The sequence below is a fragment of the Diabrotica virgifera genome, chromosome 1, assembly GCF_917563875.1.
Source record: "Diabrotica virgifera virgifera chromosome 1, PGI_DIABVI_V3a".
Classification (NCBI taxonomy): Eukaryota; Metazoa; Arthropoda; class Insecta; order Coleoptera; family Chrysomelidae; genus Diabrotica; species Diabrotica virgifera.
This window is the reverse complement of record NC_065443.1, coordinates 210,228,211-210,246,154: the sequence shown is the minus strand read 5'-3', so window position 1 is coordinate 210,246,154 and position 17,944 is coordinate 210,228,211. Positions and strand designations below refer to the sequence as shown.

Here is a 17,944-nt window from a genome sequence, read left to right as displayed (position 1 = left end):
TAGGGGTACTTCGTCTTTATATTGAAGAAAAACATAATCATATTATAAAATAAAGTAATACATATATTTTGCAACGACAAAATATGAAGACGACGACATTTCTACCTAAAAACTCTACACTTCGAGCCGAACTTCAAAAAGATAATATTATGTTGAAATGTTTTGACATTCAATGTTGAACTCGAAACCAGATCAGTCCATCCATATGGCTTTTTTGTTCGAGGCTGTGCAGACACACACTTTACTTTTCCACGAACAGTAAACAGTTGAAATTAGCTGTTTCAACATTTTGTGACTTTTACCATGAAGAGGTATCAGAAGAAGACCTCCTGCTAGAAATACCAATGCTTAGAAGACTTTTACAAGCGGCCAATATTACAGTATCTAAATGGTTAGCTGTAGACTTTTTAAAATTCATGGTGGAATGCGATTTTATGGAATCTCTCCCAAACTTGGTCGCCTTAAACTTGTTTATGACCATTTTTGCATCGGTTGCTTCATGTGAGAGAAGTTTTGGGAAGCTAAAATCAATCAAGAATTACTTGCGAGAAACAATGACGTCAACAAGGCTTAATAACCTCGGTTTATTAACTATCGAACGGAGCAATTAATGTTAGGAGAATGGAGCGGTCAATGTTAGGAATAACAATGCGAGACAAAATCAAAAACGAAGAAATTAGCAGAAGAACAAAGGTGACTAACGTCATCGAAAGGATAGCCAGGTTGAAGTGGAGATGGGCAGGACACATAGCCAGAACGACAGATGGGCGATGGACGAAGAGGTTACTGGAATGGAGGTCAGGAGAAGACAAGAGAAGCGTCGGTCGACCGCCTACAAGATGGACTGACGACTTAAGAAAGCTAAAAAAAACTGGATCAGAGCGGCGCAGGATAGATGGAGATGGAAACGAGGGGAGGAGGCCTATGTTCAGCAGTGGACTATTGAGGCTGGATGATGATGATTAACTATCGAACATGAAGCAACACAAAACATAAATATAGAAAATGTGATTTCAGAACTTTTCGCTAGTAAAGCTAAAAAATATTTTAATTCATTCACATAGTGTAAAACAAAAAAGTAAATAAACTATTATATAGAACTGCCGGGAACTAGAGAGTGGTAGCTCGAGATAGGGAGACATGCAGAAACTTAAGAGGCCTATGTCCAGCAGTGGACGATAGCGGTTAGACGACGACGATGATATACTATTTACTGCAGTTTCGTTAACTATAATTCTTAATTTTTTCATTATTCAAAACATACGGTTATCGGATTTTTAGGATTTGGGGTGACACCATCGATTACCGCCCCGGGTGTCACCCACCCTAGCTACGCCACTGCCCGGGGAGTCCCCGATCTGCATTTGTTTCCTGACGAACAAAACATTGATGTGCAGTTGCATGCTTTATCCAGTTTAGTTAAGTAAGGTTAATATTACAAAGTGGTAATCTGTACCGGTTTCGTTATATATTTGATGCGAACTTGTTAATATTGGTGATAAATAGTACATTATATTAACATTACCTCTTATTTTACCATGAGTAACATCGACTCTTCAGTAAATAGTATATCTGCTGAGTCATTTGGCTCTGATTCTGGCTCAGAATATTTACCAAAAAGCAATAGAAAGAAACGTAAGCGCTGCGATTTCAGTCAATATGAAATAATCAGTGAGACTAGCGGACTACTAGTGCGAGTGTGAAAACTGAGATACTGAGAATGACAAAAGTGAAACCGAAACCAGTGACCAGTGAGACTGTAGTGTCCGCGATAGTGGCAGCAAAAGTAAAAAGCAGCAGCACTTACCACTGCAGGATGTGGTAGTAGTAGTACTGGTGGCGATACTGGCACCAAAGAATATATTATAGTCTCCTAGAAGAAGAGGAACAGATGGTCATGTTTTTGTCACTTCAAAATACTCGTTGATACTCGTGTAGAGGACGACTGCATAAGCTCCGTAGTCGTTGTCAGGTCACGTGGCTTCTACTCAGTGGGAACATAAAATCCTATGCTAAAACGTTACAGGGCAGTACTCTTCTGCTTAACGTCTATATTCTTTGCTGGCACTACAGGAATTGTTTTTCAATTTTTCATTATTAGTCAAGATATTTCAAGATTTCTTTTTTTCTTGACAAGTCTTATCTTGAAATCTAAAATTAATTCTTGGCTTGATCTTGTCTTGAAATCAAGACAAGATCTTGAAATTTTCAAGAACTTGGCGACCCCTAGCGGCAGGTCCAACTTGCCACCAAGGTTCTCGAAAAGATTTTTTCAATATGAATATTCCAGGTGAGTTTTTGATCTGGGGTTACCCCCAGATACATAATGTACAGCTGTAGAAGGGGTATCAAGCGTCCGAAGTAATGCAATATAATGCAACAATACACTATCGGAGATTAAGTACTATTCTACTATTCGCAGCGAGTTAGTTATCGCGTAAATATTGATACGGAGAGAGATTCACAATTCATTTCTGAAACTTTTTTTTATTTTCATCGTTAGCAAATGTCCAGTGCTAGATCACTTTCTGAAACTAACTTGAGGTCTTGAACTGCTAAAATCGGCCGAAGTTAAAATGAAAGAGCCATTAAGATTGGACAAGCACAAGAACCAGGAAAGACCAGTAGTTCTGAAAACTGAAATTATAAATGCCATTAAAACAAATACGAGCCCAGATCCAGTTGGACTATAATACTCGTTGGACTATACAGAAACGTTAAAATTAATCAGTGAAGAAAACATCGAAATAGTTACAATTATGATACAGAAAAAATACCTTGTACACGAAAAAGACTGGCTAGAATCAATATTAATCCCCACTACCGAAAAAGCCAAACCCACAACACTGCAACGAGTTCCGTCTGATAAGCTTTATGAGCCATGCAGTAAACGTCCTATTAAAAGTCGTACATAACCAAATCTACAAAAAGTGCGAACATTCATCGAAGACGATCTGTTTCCATTCAGAGCCGACATGGAAACGAGAGAGCCCTGTTCAGTTTACTACTTCTGGCCCAGAAATGGTACGGACAACAGAAATATTTAATATAATATTTTTCATAATATTATAAACTTTATCAAACTAATCAATCACCCTGTATATTGAATTTAAAATTATTTTAAGACGAGAAATTTTTTTGTCATTACTTTTTAAACCACAGAAATGTCTGGCAATTATAATTCATATTTCTAATAATGTTTAAAAAGTAATGACAAAAAAATTTGTCGTCTTAAAATAATTTTAAATTCGATATATTTACCTGTACAAGTGTGCTGCGCAGTAATGAACGCAACCTATATCAGTAGCCAGATGGCCGGTACGGTGTTCGAGGAAGCATAGGGAATAATATATTATTAAAGAACCAGTTGTCGTAAAATAATATGTACTTGTTTTTCCGATGTTGCTTGGTCCATTATCTTTCTTTTCCCCGACAACACGGCCTGTTTACAAGCGTCTCCTTGGTAACCGATTCCGATTATCCCAGCAGTTGAGTCTGGGAGTGTGTTACAGGTTTGGCCGTTTCAGCTGCATGGACACAGACATATTATAATATAGTCGTAAAGAGGACTGTAGTCGAATGTGCGGTTTAGGGATAACGAATGCGTCCCGTGTAGGATTCAGTGTGGGTGAGTTTTGATAAAATTACAAAAAGCGAATTTGTTCTAATCTAACATAATAGTTAATAGATGAAGTACCTATACAGTATGATGCACAATGCACAAGTCTCTCTCTTCAATCCTGAGCCCCCGGAGGGAGTGTAGTGGTCGACGTGATGTCGTGTATTGTCCGTCTCCAAAGATCTCTGTCTCTGGTCATTTCTTTTAACTCATGCATAGGTCTTTTGCATATTCCTGTAATCTGATCGATCCATCTTGTTGGGGATCTTCCTCGTGATCTTCAGCCTTCCACCTTTCCTTGTATAATGAGTCTTTCCATGTTTTCTGTGTTTGCTCTCATAACATGTCCAAAGTATTTTAATTGTTAGAGATAGACTTTACTGAAGAGTCGTTGGCTAACTTTTAGCTCTCTCAAAATTGAATTATTTGTTCTATGGTCGGTCCAAGGAATTCGTAGCATTCGTCTCCAACAGAACATTTCAGTGGCGTCTATCTTTTTTCTTTCCGATTTTCTGAGGGTCCAATATTCAAATCACTAGGTCAGTATTGGGAATATTAAGCAGTTTATTAACCTCATCTTTTACGCTCTTGAAATTTGACAGTCTTTCCATATTGTGGTCATTTTTGCTGTGGCAACTTTTGCTAGATCACATCTACGTTTTATTTCTTCCGGGAGTGACCCTGTGTTTGTGATTAATGATCCCAGATATAAGTATGAACTAGCAACCTCAAAAATGCACAAGTATGAAATACATTAATAATTTCAGAAACAGACGACTTAAAAAAATCTTCAAGCACGTCAATTTTAACTTTTGAATGGGCGCCAATTGCTATATAAATATGTGTTGAACATTACGTCATCAGTGTTGAAGTAATGATGTACCTAATCAAAGATTTTTTAAATACAGACCAGGGGACACCTCATTTAAAAGGTATCCTAATCGACTTTGCAACGATGTATTATTCGCATATTTATTTCTATACAGGTATCTACTCAAAATCATGTACTTATAGGGGAGTGCGTATAGATTTTCACTTCGGAAAAAATCAAACCAGATAGAACTTTTTGTAATTTCATTAAGAAATGTTTAATAAACAACATATCAAAAAGTTCTACTTGAGAAGTGGGTGCTTCATTTTTTATTAAACAAATGAACTACGAAGTTTGATGTTTTTTTAAATAACTCCGAAAATATAAATTTTAGAACAAAACTGACTTGACCATTGAAAAATTCAGAAAATTTTACAAAAAAAACCTTAGATAAAGAATTTTTTAAAATTAAATCTGTATCTTCTATAATTTTTTATTCATAACGCTAAAGTCACCCTTCTCACAAACATTGGCGCACTGTAAACTAGCGTACGGCGAAGTGCACGGTTGAGTTATTTTAATGTAATTCTTTAGCTAATGGATCAAATGAAATTTTACAAACTGAACCTAAAAGAAGAATAATTAAGCTATATTATGGTTATAATAAAAAGAAATAAAATGTATGGGAATAAGTACGGTGGGGGCGGAAAGTGAGCCTTACATGAATTTTGTTTAAATACGACGTCTTAAAAAATGTAATTTTTGAAATCTTCGTAGTTTTATAGAATTACCACCACTTTAAGACGGTATTACTCAAGTTTGAACAGATCTATTACAGTTTTATAAGTGTTTTTTTAAAGCTTAGGATGTAATCTATAAAACGCACTAAAATATTTTACTTTAGAAATTAAATAAACTATTTCTTTTTGAGAAAATTAAGAAAGATAACAAAAATGTAATATAAAAACCGAAAATTACCAGCTAAAAAAATGTTTATATAAAGTGATCAAAACTTTTTTCTGTAAAACTTACCTAAAATACATTTAATAATAAACTTCAACAATAATAAATGTTCAGCAAAAAAATTTTTTTAGCTCTTATACAGTATGTCTGCGTAACTTGGAACCTATTGATAACTTTTTTATTATCAGTTTTACGAAAAAAAGTTATTCTTTATAAAATACTCTGCATCGTATATAATCTAAGATGCAATCATCAAATATCAAATTTAATGAATTTTATACGAGGTATGTCAAAAAATATGAATTTCACTCAAGAGTAAAGTATCGTTAAATTTCACAATATCGAAAATTGTTATTAAGAAAAGTTGTTTGGAATTAAAAAATTTGTTTTAATGTTCAATTACATCCTTCTAATTAAAATATTGTGAATAATAAAGGCACTTAACTCTTAAGAAAAATTCATATTTATTACATACCTCGTATAAAATTAAAAAAATTTAATATCTGATGGTTATATCTTAAATTTTAGAGCAGGGAGAGCATTTTATGAAGAATAACTTTTTTCGTAAAAGTGATAATAAAATAGTTATCATATTTGTAATAAAAATGATGATGAGTATCCGTAATTTGAGAAAAAATTGAAAAAAAATTTTCGATTAGAATAATGTTATTTTATATTTAAACATAGTTTTTAATTTCAAACAACTTTTCATAATAGCATTTTTTGATATTCTGAAATATAAAGGTACTTTACTCTTTAACGAAATTCATATTTTTGACATAACTCGTATAAAATTGATAAAATTTGATATCTGATGGTTGAGTATTAGATTTTTGACTATCCAGAGCATTTTATGAAGAATAACTTTTTTTCGTAAAATTGATAATAAAAAAGTTTTCCATGTGGTTCCTAGCTACGCAGACATACTGTATAAGAGCTTCTGTATAAGAATTTTCAAATTGCAATGCCATATTCGGATTCAGTATAATCAAAAACAAAATAGAAACATATTTGATCAAAGTAAAATGATGAATTTAACGATATTTTTAAAATTATTAATACAAAACAATTGTTATTGTAACAATTAATAAACAATTAGCGGCCAAATCCGCGAGTAAAACTTTTTACTTTAAAATATACAAACTAACAAAAAAAGTTTTAGAAAAATATAAGCTTGTTTGAATTTTTCCGAAACAATGCATGTTTTCGTTCTAATTGCACTCCCCTCCTATTAGTTAAGTATGATGACTGATAACAGACAACTTTCTAAAAAAAATTTAAAACATGTAAATTTTAATGTTTGAATGGCTATCAATGACTATAAATGTGTTGGAAATTACGTCATCAGTGCTGGCGTAATGACATACGAAGTCACTAGACACCTCATTTGAAAGGTCTTCTAATCGCTTTTGCAACGATTCAATTATTTGAATATTTATTTATAAAAGGTTAACCAAAACTGTTGGTTTATTATCGCAATTAACTTATCATAAATGTTTAGTTAGTAATATATTATAATAAAATTGTAAAAAATATTGAAATTTACGAAAGACGGGCATTTTTCCTAACGTAATTTAGTTTTGTAAATGAGTAGGTATTTATTGTAATTACTTTTACTTAACCTTTACCCTTTACTTAACTAGTACATAATTTTGGTAACTCTGTAGAAATAAATATTCGAATAATACATCGTTACAAAGCCAATTAGGAGACCTTTCAAATGAGGTACCCCGTAACCTCGGTCTGCATTTAAAATCGCCAACACTGATGACGTAAGACCACCACATATAACAATTGATGGTCATTCAAAAATTAAAATTGACGTGTTTTACGATTTTTTTTATATCGCGTTTCTGAAATAAGGAATTTTATCCATATTTTTGCATCATACAGTATAATATTTGTATAGAACTTAAGTGTCTCGGTTAAATAAAACTGCATTTTTCAATTCGAGTCTCACAATTCCTTTATACGTATTTCATGGTGGGGAAGAATTATCAGGAAGAACTTACTTACTTTACTTAGTCCTAAGCCTTTCTACCTTTAGGTGTAGCGCTGGTGGAGTTGGATTTGGCATTGTAGTCTCCATGCTTTCCGATCTTGTGTTTGGTTTCTTGCACTTTCCAATGTCAATCCTTTCTTCTCGACTTCTTTTCTGATTTCATCTACCCACATAACTCTTGGTCTTCACCTTTTGTTATTCCCCTGCACTCTCGTTTTGTTAGTATCTCGTCGACATTCTACACACGTGCCCGAACCATCTAAGTTGTCCCTCTACTATTTTTTCATTGATTGGTTGTAGTTTTAGGTTTTGTCTGATTGTTTCGTTTCGTATTTTGGCTGTCCTCTTTCCGTTTGCTATTTTCCTCAGGAACCTCATTTCCATAGTATTGACTCTTGATTTTTGTCTCCCCGTCAATGTCCATGTCTCGCTGCTAGGAAGAACTTGTGAGACACTAACTAATTGAAAACAAACGAACCGTCCACGTGGCAATTATTATCACATAATGTACCAGTGAACGCTTGTAGCCAGCTCTATATATGAAGAAACACGAACTGAAAAGACTTCTCTTCGATAACGATTTAACACTTTCAGCTCTGGGCCAATATCAGATATTTGTCTCATGTGTCCATTTATACAGTAATTGGAGAATTGTTGAAGTGTAAACACGGTAGCTGTGTCGGTGGCACCTGATTGATAACAGTGTGTTGACATGAAAGTTTTGTAAACTGCAAAATGCATGATTGGGAAAACATGTAATACGTATAGATGAATAGTGAGACTCGACATGAACAGAAACATTATCACCTAAACTAAATTTACAATCAATGCAGTAGAAATGCAGTAGAAATAAACAAACCAAGACACGTTAAATGCTACTAGGAGCACTCCCGAATCATAATTTACCAATGTATATGCATAGTAAATTATGATTCGGGAGTGCCTCTAGTAGCATTTAACGTGTCTTGGTTTGTTTATTTCTACTGCATCTTGATTGTAAATTTAGTATATACAGGGTGAGTTTTTAGTGCGGGATCGGTGGATAATTCAATTATGGTATAGAATATCAAAAAAAGTTATTTAGATAAATGTAGACAATGATATTCTACAGGCTTGGAAAATATGCTACATTCTACAAGGTGATCAATAACTGCGTGGTATATCAAACATATAATTTTTTAAATGGGACACCCTATATATTTTTTCATATTTATATTCCTTTCATAATTCTTGTTCTTATAATATCAGGTTTCGTATTACTACACAGAGTATTTAAAAAGTTATGACCATTTTTATTTCGAAATCCCTATTAGATTAACATCATGTATATAAAGAAGTAATTCATAAACAATTATTAATTTTATATAAAAAGGTAAACAGTATACTGTAGTTTTTAAATTAAGTTTAATTGAAATCATTGACGAATATTTGTATACAGGGTGAACCACAAAACCAAATTACGATTTTCTCAATTTTTTTAAATGGATCACCCTATATTTTATTTTTTAGAAATATTGTATGTATGACACTCTTTCATTTTTATATAGCATTTCCTATATCTAAACTTAGTACTTTCGGAGATATTTTTAGTTTTCTTCAAATTTTGGGAATACATTTAATTACATTTTTCTAGTAGAAAGTTAGTATTGAGTGATAATAATATAACAAAATTATTTTTATTCAATAAATAACTAAGAAAAATACAAATCATAACAATATTTAATGAATGTAACAATTAATGTGATATTAAGGAAATTCACGTGAAGGAAGGAAATTAGTCTAAAATAAATGTTCAAAATGTACCTTCAACGTCTATGCAGTCAAGTCAATATTACAGAGATATCGAAACCCTATTTAACATCGTCCTTTAATAAAAGATCCTTTATTTTGACATATACGCAAGCGCAGTATAGCGTCCTTTATTTTTGTCCTGTAATAAAATACAGGCCCGCCCGTATTTAAGGAAAAATAGAGGACAAAAATCTTTTAATAAAGGATTCTTTATTTTGACGTAACGTGTCAAAAATGTGACAAATTTGTCAAATTATGTGAAGAAACGAGAAAAGAAAGGCGTCTAACTTCACTTATATTTATGTTTTTATCAACAAATAGAATTTTATAAGTTATTTTTATATTTACAAAAATATTTAATGTGTCATTTGTCAAAATAAAAGATTCCTTAAAACTGCGTTTTCGATAACTCTCATTACACATGTCCTGTATTTGTCCTTTATTAAAAGATCCTGTAATAAAGGAACTTTTAACTTATGAGTTTCGATATCTCTCTATTATTAAAAGCTTCCCTTATTCTATTGTTCATATCATCTGGCGTTATTGGAGGCTTCTGATGTACAAGGTTTTAGACAAGGCGGAAACGGCGGGTTCGTTGGGAAAAATATTCCCATGAGATATTTTTGCATAATCACATTCGTGAGACATCCCAGAATAAGGTTCAAGAAGTCGCCCTTGTGAAAAGTGGGCCAATTTTTTTTTAACTATTTTTTTTAATCAAATTGCAAAAATCAATATTTTTGGCCCGGCCTAATTTTTTTTAGGTTTTTTGAACCATTCTGGACAAAAAAGGTCTCTTATAATTTTTCTCTAAAGTTGATCTTTTTCGAGTTATAAGCAATTTAAAATTTGAAAAACGCGAAAATGGCCATTTTTAAGACTTAATAACTCGGTTAAAAATTATTATTATGAAAGTCAGAAAGTGACTAAATCAAAGTTTAAAGTCGCCGCTATATGATCCTGAAGAAATCTGTGTGATTAATTTACTACTAAGCCGTTATTTTTAATTAATAACAATGAGCGGTTAGATCGTATTGACGCCGCTGTAAATGTGAGTGCGAGTAAGATGCACAATTGGACTGCTGGAATGGCTTCTCTCTCGCACTCAGAATTTACAGCGGCCGGCCGCACACGTGCATGGCGCTTATTATTATTACATACTTAAAAATAACAGCTTAGTAATAAAATAATGACAAAAATTTCTTCAGGATCTTGTAGGGGGGCTTTAAACTTTGATTTAGTCATATATTGACTTACATAATAATAACTTTTAACTGAGTTATTAAGCCTTGAAAATCGCCATTTTTCGTTTTTTTCAATTTTAAATTGCTTATAAGTCGAAAACGATCAACTTTAGAGAAAAATTATAAGAGACCTTTTTTATCCATAATGGTCCAAAAAATTAAAGAAAAAATTGTTCGGGCCAAAAATATTGATTCTTGCAATTTGATTAAAAAAAAATTGTTAAAACAAATTGGCCCACTTTTCACATGGGCGACTTCTTGAACCTTATTCTGGGATATCTCACGAATGTGATTATGCAAAAAAATCTCATGGGAATAGTTTTTCCTTCGAACCCGCCGTTTTCGCCTTGTCTATTTTTTGTATAGTCCCACACGAAAAAATCAATTTTGGAAAATTCCGTTGATCGCGGTGGCCAAACAGTTGGCCCTCCTCTGCTTATCCACCTATCAGGAAAGTTTGTATTTATATACAGCTAATTATTTAGATGATTGTGAATAAAAGAAGTGTGGTGAACTGGAGGTGTAACAACCACAATCGTTGTTGCATATTCAGCGGTACATATTGCAGTGGTATTGGCAAATGATTATTTAGAAAAACCAGTTCACACAGCCGTCAAAAAATGTGGGCCAATCACATAATCGCCAACATTACCACCCCAAACATTATATACCACCTAGTTTGACTATGGGTGTTAACAAAGTAGGCATTGCTTGATGCGTAGCAATGAAAATTAGTGTGAAAATTATATCATTAATAACAACGCATCAAAATCTGCAATTAGGAATGTTTTACTAAAAACTTCTTGGCTTAGAATGGTTGATATTACAATTAAAAGACTGTTATACCAGTTTTATATTGTTTTGATTTATGTTTTGTGCGAGTTATTTATTGAATAAAAATAATTTTGTTATATTATATACAAGACATATTTTTTGTAAGAATTTTACGATTCGTGAATATTAGTGAAATAAATGATAATTCCTTAATATCACATTTATTGATAAATTTATTGCATATTGTTATGGTGTATATTTTTTGTTAGATATTTATTGAATAAAAATAATTTTGTTATATTATTATTACTCATTACTACTTTCTACTAGAAAAATTTAATGTATTCCCGAAAGTTGAAGAAAACTAAAATATCTCCGAAAGTAGTGAGTTTAGGTATAGGAAATGCTATACAAAAATGAAAGAGTATCATACATACAATATTTCTAAAAAATAAAATATAGGATGATCCATTTAAAAAAATTGATAGAATCGTAATTGGGTTTTGTGTTTCACCCTGTATACAAATATTCGTCAATGATTTTAATTAAACTTAATTTAAAAACTACAGTATATTGTTTATCTTTTTGTATAAAATAAATAATTGTTTATGAATTACTTCTTTATATACATGGTGTTAATCTCATAGGGATTTTGAAATAAAAATGATCATAACTGTTTAAATACTCTGTATATTAATACGAAACTTGATATTATGAGAACAAGAATTATGAGAGGAATATAAATATGAAAAAATATATAGGGTGTCCCGTTTAAAAAAGTATATGTTTGATATACATTTTTCCAAGCCTGGAGAATATTATTGTCTACATTTTTTCTAAATAACTTTTTTTAAATTCTATTATACCATAATGGAGTTATCGACCGATCCCGCACTAAAAACTCACCCTGTATATGTTTATTTTAACGTACATGATAATATGAGAACTACTATATTTAATGAGAATGAACCGAAATGTTAATTAAATATAATTAATACAATTAATTGTATTATTTTATATTTGTATCGAATTTGAAATTAGTGGCGTTCTGATCACGGCAGTCTTAGAATATAAACACAAAAATAGTTCATATAACTGAAAAAAAAAATAACTTACCTTTTGTCGAAGAATTTTATTAGTTAATGTTTATCCAGCTGTAAGTAGCCAGCTCGTGGCCAGCGTTGATGACATTTTCGGCATTCTGGAATAAAATAAGGAAGCATTAGCAATAAGCAAAATTAAACTTTATCTTTATAAACTTAACAGTGAGTTGAATTAGTTGATAAAAATACCGCTTATAAGGTAGACGCTCAAGGGTGAACTCTAGGCTTTTGTGGGAATACCGAGAAAAACTCGACAGGCAAACGTAGTCCCAGTCTATCAGTAGACCCAGAGCCTCCCTTGTATTCAAGATTCGACTACAAAGGAGGTGTTGATTTTTTACAGCTTAACCAGCTAACTCCGGTTGTCCCCGGAGTACTCAGTAATTCCAAAAATCCCTAGAGTACTCTGTTCGCATCAATTTAGTACCGAAAAGTCTCGAAACTCCAGAAGATTACGTACATTAGCAGTCACCTTGGACACTAGGTGCTCCGGGGGTTGGTTCTGATGGCGTATTCGTGTTCAGCGACACCAAAACCCCCGAGTCATCTTAGAAGATGACATGCTTTAGCATTTAGCAGTGACCCCGAGCACCATGTGCCCAATTGTGTCGTTTCCGATGACTGTTGACGTATTCATACTCAGCGACCCCAAAACCTCCCGAGTAACAAAAACTGGCCTATAATCAGAGGCGGCTTTACCTATTGTGCAGGGTGTGCGGTGCACACGGGCGCCGGGATGTTGGGGGGCGCCGAGCGCCAAAGAGCGGGTCGTTTACTTTGTTTCAACATAAAATATGCTTTAAAACGATTAATGAAAAATTACATTGGCACTTAGCGCCATAACAGACGGGCGACTGTGGCCGGCCACTCTGTGGATCAACAAAAGTAGTTTACCGTGGGTTCTTATGGCCGGTTCTTCTGTGGCCGGCCACAGTCGCTCGTCTGTGATGCAACGTCCACTCCACATAAGAACCCACGGTCAATCATCGGAAACTACTTTTGTGGATCCACAGAGTGGCCGGCCACAGTCGCCCGTCTGTTATGGCGCTTATGCGCCATGAAATAATGTTTCGGGGACGTATCAATGGCAAGATTGAGAGGTCGGGAGGCTTATTTTATTCCAGAGGAAATTTGGTTTTTGTAAAGGGAAAAGCATGTTGAGTCTATTCGACACTTTGCGCAATAGAGGGGATGAACACCGTTGGGTGTTCGATGTTAGAAACAACACTGTTGTTGTTCGATGTTAGAAACAACACTGTTGTTGTTCGATGTTAGAAATGCATTCAATGCGCAGCAATGGAACGAGGTAATGAAGGTAATGGAGAAGTGAGAATGTCCTGGATACCTGATGAACGTGGTAGCGGACTATCTTTCTGAGAGAAGAATTATGGTAGAGAAAGGATCTGTCTTGGGCCCGACGCTATGGAACCTGGCATATGACGGGATGATGAACTGTGGATATGGAGAGGGTACGATTCTCCTTCGCATTCGTGGACGACCTCGCTTGTAGTGGCGGGGTTTCAGATCTTAAATAGCGGGTACGGAACGCAGGCGGCATTGTGAAGAAATGGATGATACAGTAAGCACTGAAACTTGCAGCAGAGAAGACCGAAGCCATCATTCTGACAGGGAAAAGAAACAGGCAAAGTGTGGAACTACAATGTGCAGGGGCGTGTCTAATACCCAAGAAACACTTAAAATACCTAGGAGTGACGTTGGACCAGAACGGAAAGTGGAGGGAGCACGTGCGTGTGGTGACCCAGAAGGCTGCAAACAGTGCGGCTGCGTTGGGGAGGGTGATGCCCAACATTGGGGGACCCAAATCCGAAAGGAGTAGGGCCTTGCACGGCGTTGTGCAGTCGATCGTCCTCTACGCGGAACCAGTCTGGAATGAAAAGAACTGTATGGGAGAAGAGACCTAGAACTCACTATGGCCGAGAGAAGACAGGAAAGAGAAAGGACAATTGAAAGATGGCAAGAAGAATTGAACAACACGGAGCATGTGGCACAGTGGACAAATATGCTGCTCCCGAACCCAAAATATTGGGTGGACTGTAGTCACAGGCGCCTGGATTATTTCCTAACGCAGGTGCTCACAGGACACGGGTGTTTTAGAGCCTACCTCTCTAGGTTCAGAAAGGCTGACACTGATGAATACCTATACTGCAGATACCAGGACACTGTTACACATACGATGCTAGAGTGCAACAGATGGATAGTAGAAAGGAACATAATGGAAAGAGAGGCAGGTGTAAATTTTGTGACAGTGTAATGAAGGTAAAGTGCTTCGGAAGTGATGTCGACCTTGCAGCGGCCATTCCTCTTTCGGAGCGCTGGATGACAGAGGAGGGTCTGGTTTGGCAGGTAGGCATTCGGCATAGCCTCGGCGACGAGAGGGCGTTTTAAAGTACCTCGGGAACTATTGCTAGGGCTACGAAAAATGAATCCTGCACTAAGGTCACTCAGGCGGCCTTCTGGACTGAGATGTCTTCCCATGTCTGAGATAAAGATTCCAGACCCTCCCTCTTTAAAGGTGAGGAAAAAAGGTAGGTACTTATTCGAGTATTCCATTTTGACTGCGCGTCTACCAAAGGGCGCCAGGGCATTGACTGCACACGGGCGCTACATGGGCTAGAGCCGCCTCTGCCTATAATATACTACTGATTTTGACATGTTTATTTATGCACTTTTGGATGTACAAACTACAGGGCTATAAAACTGCTTAGCCACACCATGAAAATATGGGAAAGAGTAATTGATAGACGGATACGTGAAGAGACCGAAATATCCGAGAATCAATTTGGCTTTATGCAGGGCAGATCAACAACAGATGCAATTTTCATTATAAGGCAGTTGATGGAAAAATACAGGAGTAAAGAAACAAACGCTCATATGGTATTCATTGATCTTGAGAAAGCATATGATAGAGTTCCGCGAGAGATTCTGTGGTGGGAACTCAATAAGAAAGGAGTCCCTGGTGAATATGTAAAGATTGTGAGGGATATGTATGAGGGAGTAACGACTAGTGTTAGGACAGGTGTGGGAGAGACTGATAAACTTCATGTGAAAGTAGGATTGCACCAAGGCTCGGTGCTTAGTCCGTATTTATTCTCATTAGCTTTGGACCAGATAACAGCGAAACTACCGGGTAACATTCCATGGTGCTTAATGTATGCTGATGATGTCGCGTTAGTAGGAAATAGTGAAAGAGACTTAGAACAAAAACTGGAACAGTGGAGACAAGCTCTGGAGGAAAAAGGTTTAAAACTTAGTAGGACAAAAACAGAGTATTTGGAATGTTCATTTAAAGATGGAGTTACTACAAATAAAATGGTATCTTTGGAAGGTGAACTGATTGTAAAAAGCAATAGTTTTAAGTACCTGGGATCGGTATTACAGAGTAATGGAGAACTGGATGGAGATGCATGCAGTAGAATTAGAGCTGGATGGATGAAGTGGAAGGAAGCGAGTGGTGTGCTGTGTGACAGGAAAATTCCAATAAAGTTGAAGGGAAAATTCTATAAAACAGCCATAAGACCAGCTATGATGTACGGAACTGAATGTTGGGCAGTGAAAAAGAAAGAGGAACAGCGAATACATGCGGCGGAAATGAGAACGCTTAGATGGATGAGTGGAGTGGCAAAAAAGGAAAAAAATTAAAAATGAGTATATTAGGGGAAGTCTAGGTGTGGCACCAATTGATGCCAAAATGAGAGAGCATAGGTTGACATGGTTTGGTCATGTTCAACGTCTAGACGCTAATCACCCAATACGAAGAATTGCTGAAGTGCAGATTCCTGGAAGGAGTAGGAGAGGAAGACCAAAGAAGACGGGGGGGGGGGGGGAGACGATTAGGCAGGACATGTTGGTAAAGGGGATTAATATTGATATGACCCAAGATAGAATTGTATGGAGAAATGCAATTAGGGAAGCCGACCTCGCATAGGGATAAGGCAAAGAGAATGATGTTGATGCACTTTTCTTTTGTAGACTGTTTTCCTGACGTCATTCCGAACACAATGCAAAAAGTATCAGGTCGATAGGTACTGTATTTAAAATACGATGTATTTTTTTCTAAAGGCCCTGGTCTATAAAGAATAAAAGATAGAGAATATTATTATCGGCTTATACCTTTTCGTATTTAAAATTCGCTATTAGCTAAAAGTAGTTAGCTAAAATCTAAAGTTAGCTAGCGTACCGCATTATAAGGGACAAAAAACTTGTATACGCTCTCTAAACCTCTTAAATAGTAAGCAAAATCATGAAAAACATTAAGCACTATTGATTGATGACCTAAAGGCCAAAATATTTCCAGTTTCTTCAAAATAATAATTAAATATATGAAAAAACGCGAAGGTATTTTTAAAATGTTAGTTTTATTTAAAAAACATGGTTGGAATGATAGAAACAGTAAGTTTGCCAACTTCATTTAACGGGAGTAATAAATTCTGGCGTTCTCTTTCTCTCTCTCTCTTTCTCCGAGTAGTTCTGACGATAATAAACATTGTGTTTCCGGCACGCCAACTTCTAATAATAGTACAAACGACTTCGTTGATTTATACTAACAATAAATAATATATTTTGCTTTATATTATGATTATGATAAAAAAATATATTCACACTGTGTGATAGGTGTAAAAATATCATGTCGTTTTAATGAATTTTAAATTACTTCATCAATTCATGATTTAATATAAATGATAGACTGGATTTTTAATCGGTGTCATTAATACCTGACGATATACAACTATTTAGAGCTTTTGTAGACATACGTTTTTTTTAACGAATAGCGGAAACGGATGGTAAGATGTACACTAGCCCAAATTAGTGAAGAGACGCGAGTGCTGGTTGCGCAATGGCAAATTTCGAAAAAGTAAGAAAGATTCATTCTCGCTGAATTCACAGAGCAGTTAGCTGAATTCATATAATTTGCCGGCTACTGTTTTGCAGTGTTGTAACGTTGTGATATCGATACATTTTTGGCAAAGTAACGTAAGTGACATTTTTGGCGAATCATCCTTTTCCATTAAACAAACTCTATTATTGTTTAGAACAGCGGTTCTCAATCTTTTTGAGTCATGTACCACCAAATACTTTGTATTATTTTCGGTACCACCTAACTGAAATACCTATCTAGTTAGGTGACCTAATTAACTATAATAGTGGTGCTGACTTTGGCTATTTTTGCGTTTTATGTACCACCTCAGACCTCAAATAATGATATGTATCACCAGTGGTACATGTACCACAGATTGAGAACCGCTGGTTTAGAAGGTACTGCCAAAGTGTTGTAAGCCTAGATATATTATATTTGAAGTAATTCTAGACTTACTACACTTTGGCAGTACCTTCTAAACAACAATAGCTTTAGTTTAATAGAAAAACATAAAATGTCACTTACGTTACTTTGCCAAAAATGTATCGATATGGATACACATCTTTCCACAACTTATACGAACACTTGCTACTGAATATGCCTATTTAATTATATTGATTTCAACCCCTACGGTCTCCCCTTTAAGGATAGCTATGACACGATTTTGATAGGCAACCCATGCTAGAAATATTTGTCTATGTATGAAATTAAATAAAAAAAATGTTTCGTCCGGCAAGCAGATGGGTACAGATCGACCTATA

General features: G+C 35.0%; 1 protein-coding gene across 1 annotated transcript in view; it reads right to left on the bottom strand.

Moving 5' to 3' along the window:
- Positions 1–17,944, bottom strand: part of LOC114346096 (uncharacterized) — a 951,713-nt gene that overhangs the window by 270,282 nt on the left and 663,487 nt on the right. The window contains exon 3 of the mRNA XM_028296888.2: positions 12,321–12,405. The gene's annotated coding sequence lies outside the window, so the exon portion shown is untranslated. The remainder of the gene's footprint in view (positions 1–12,320; positions 12,406–17,944) is intronic.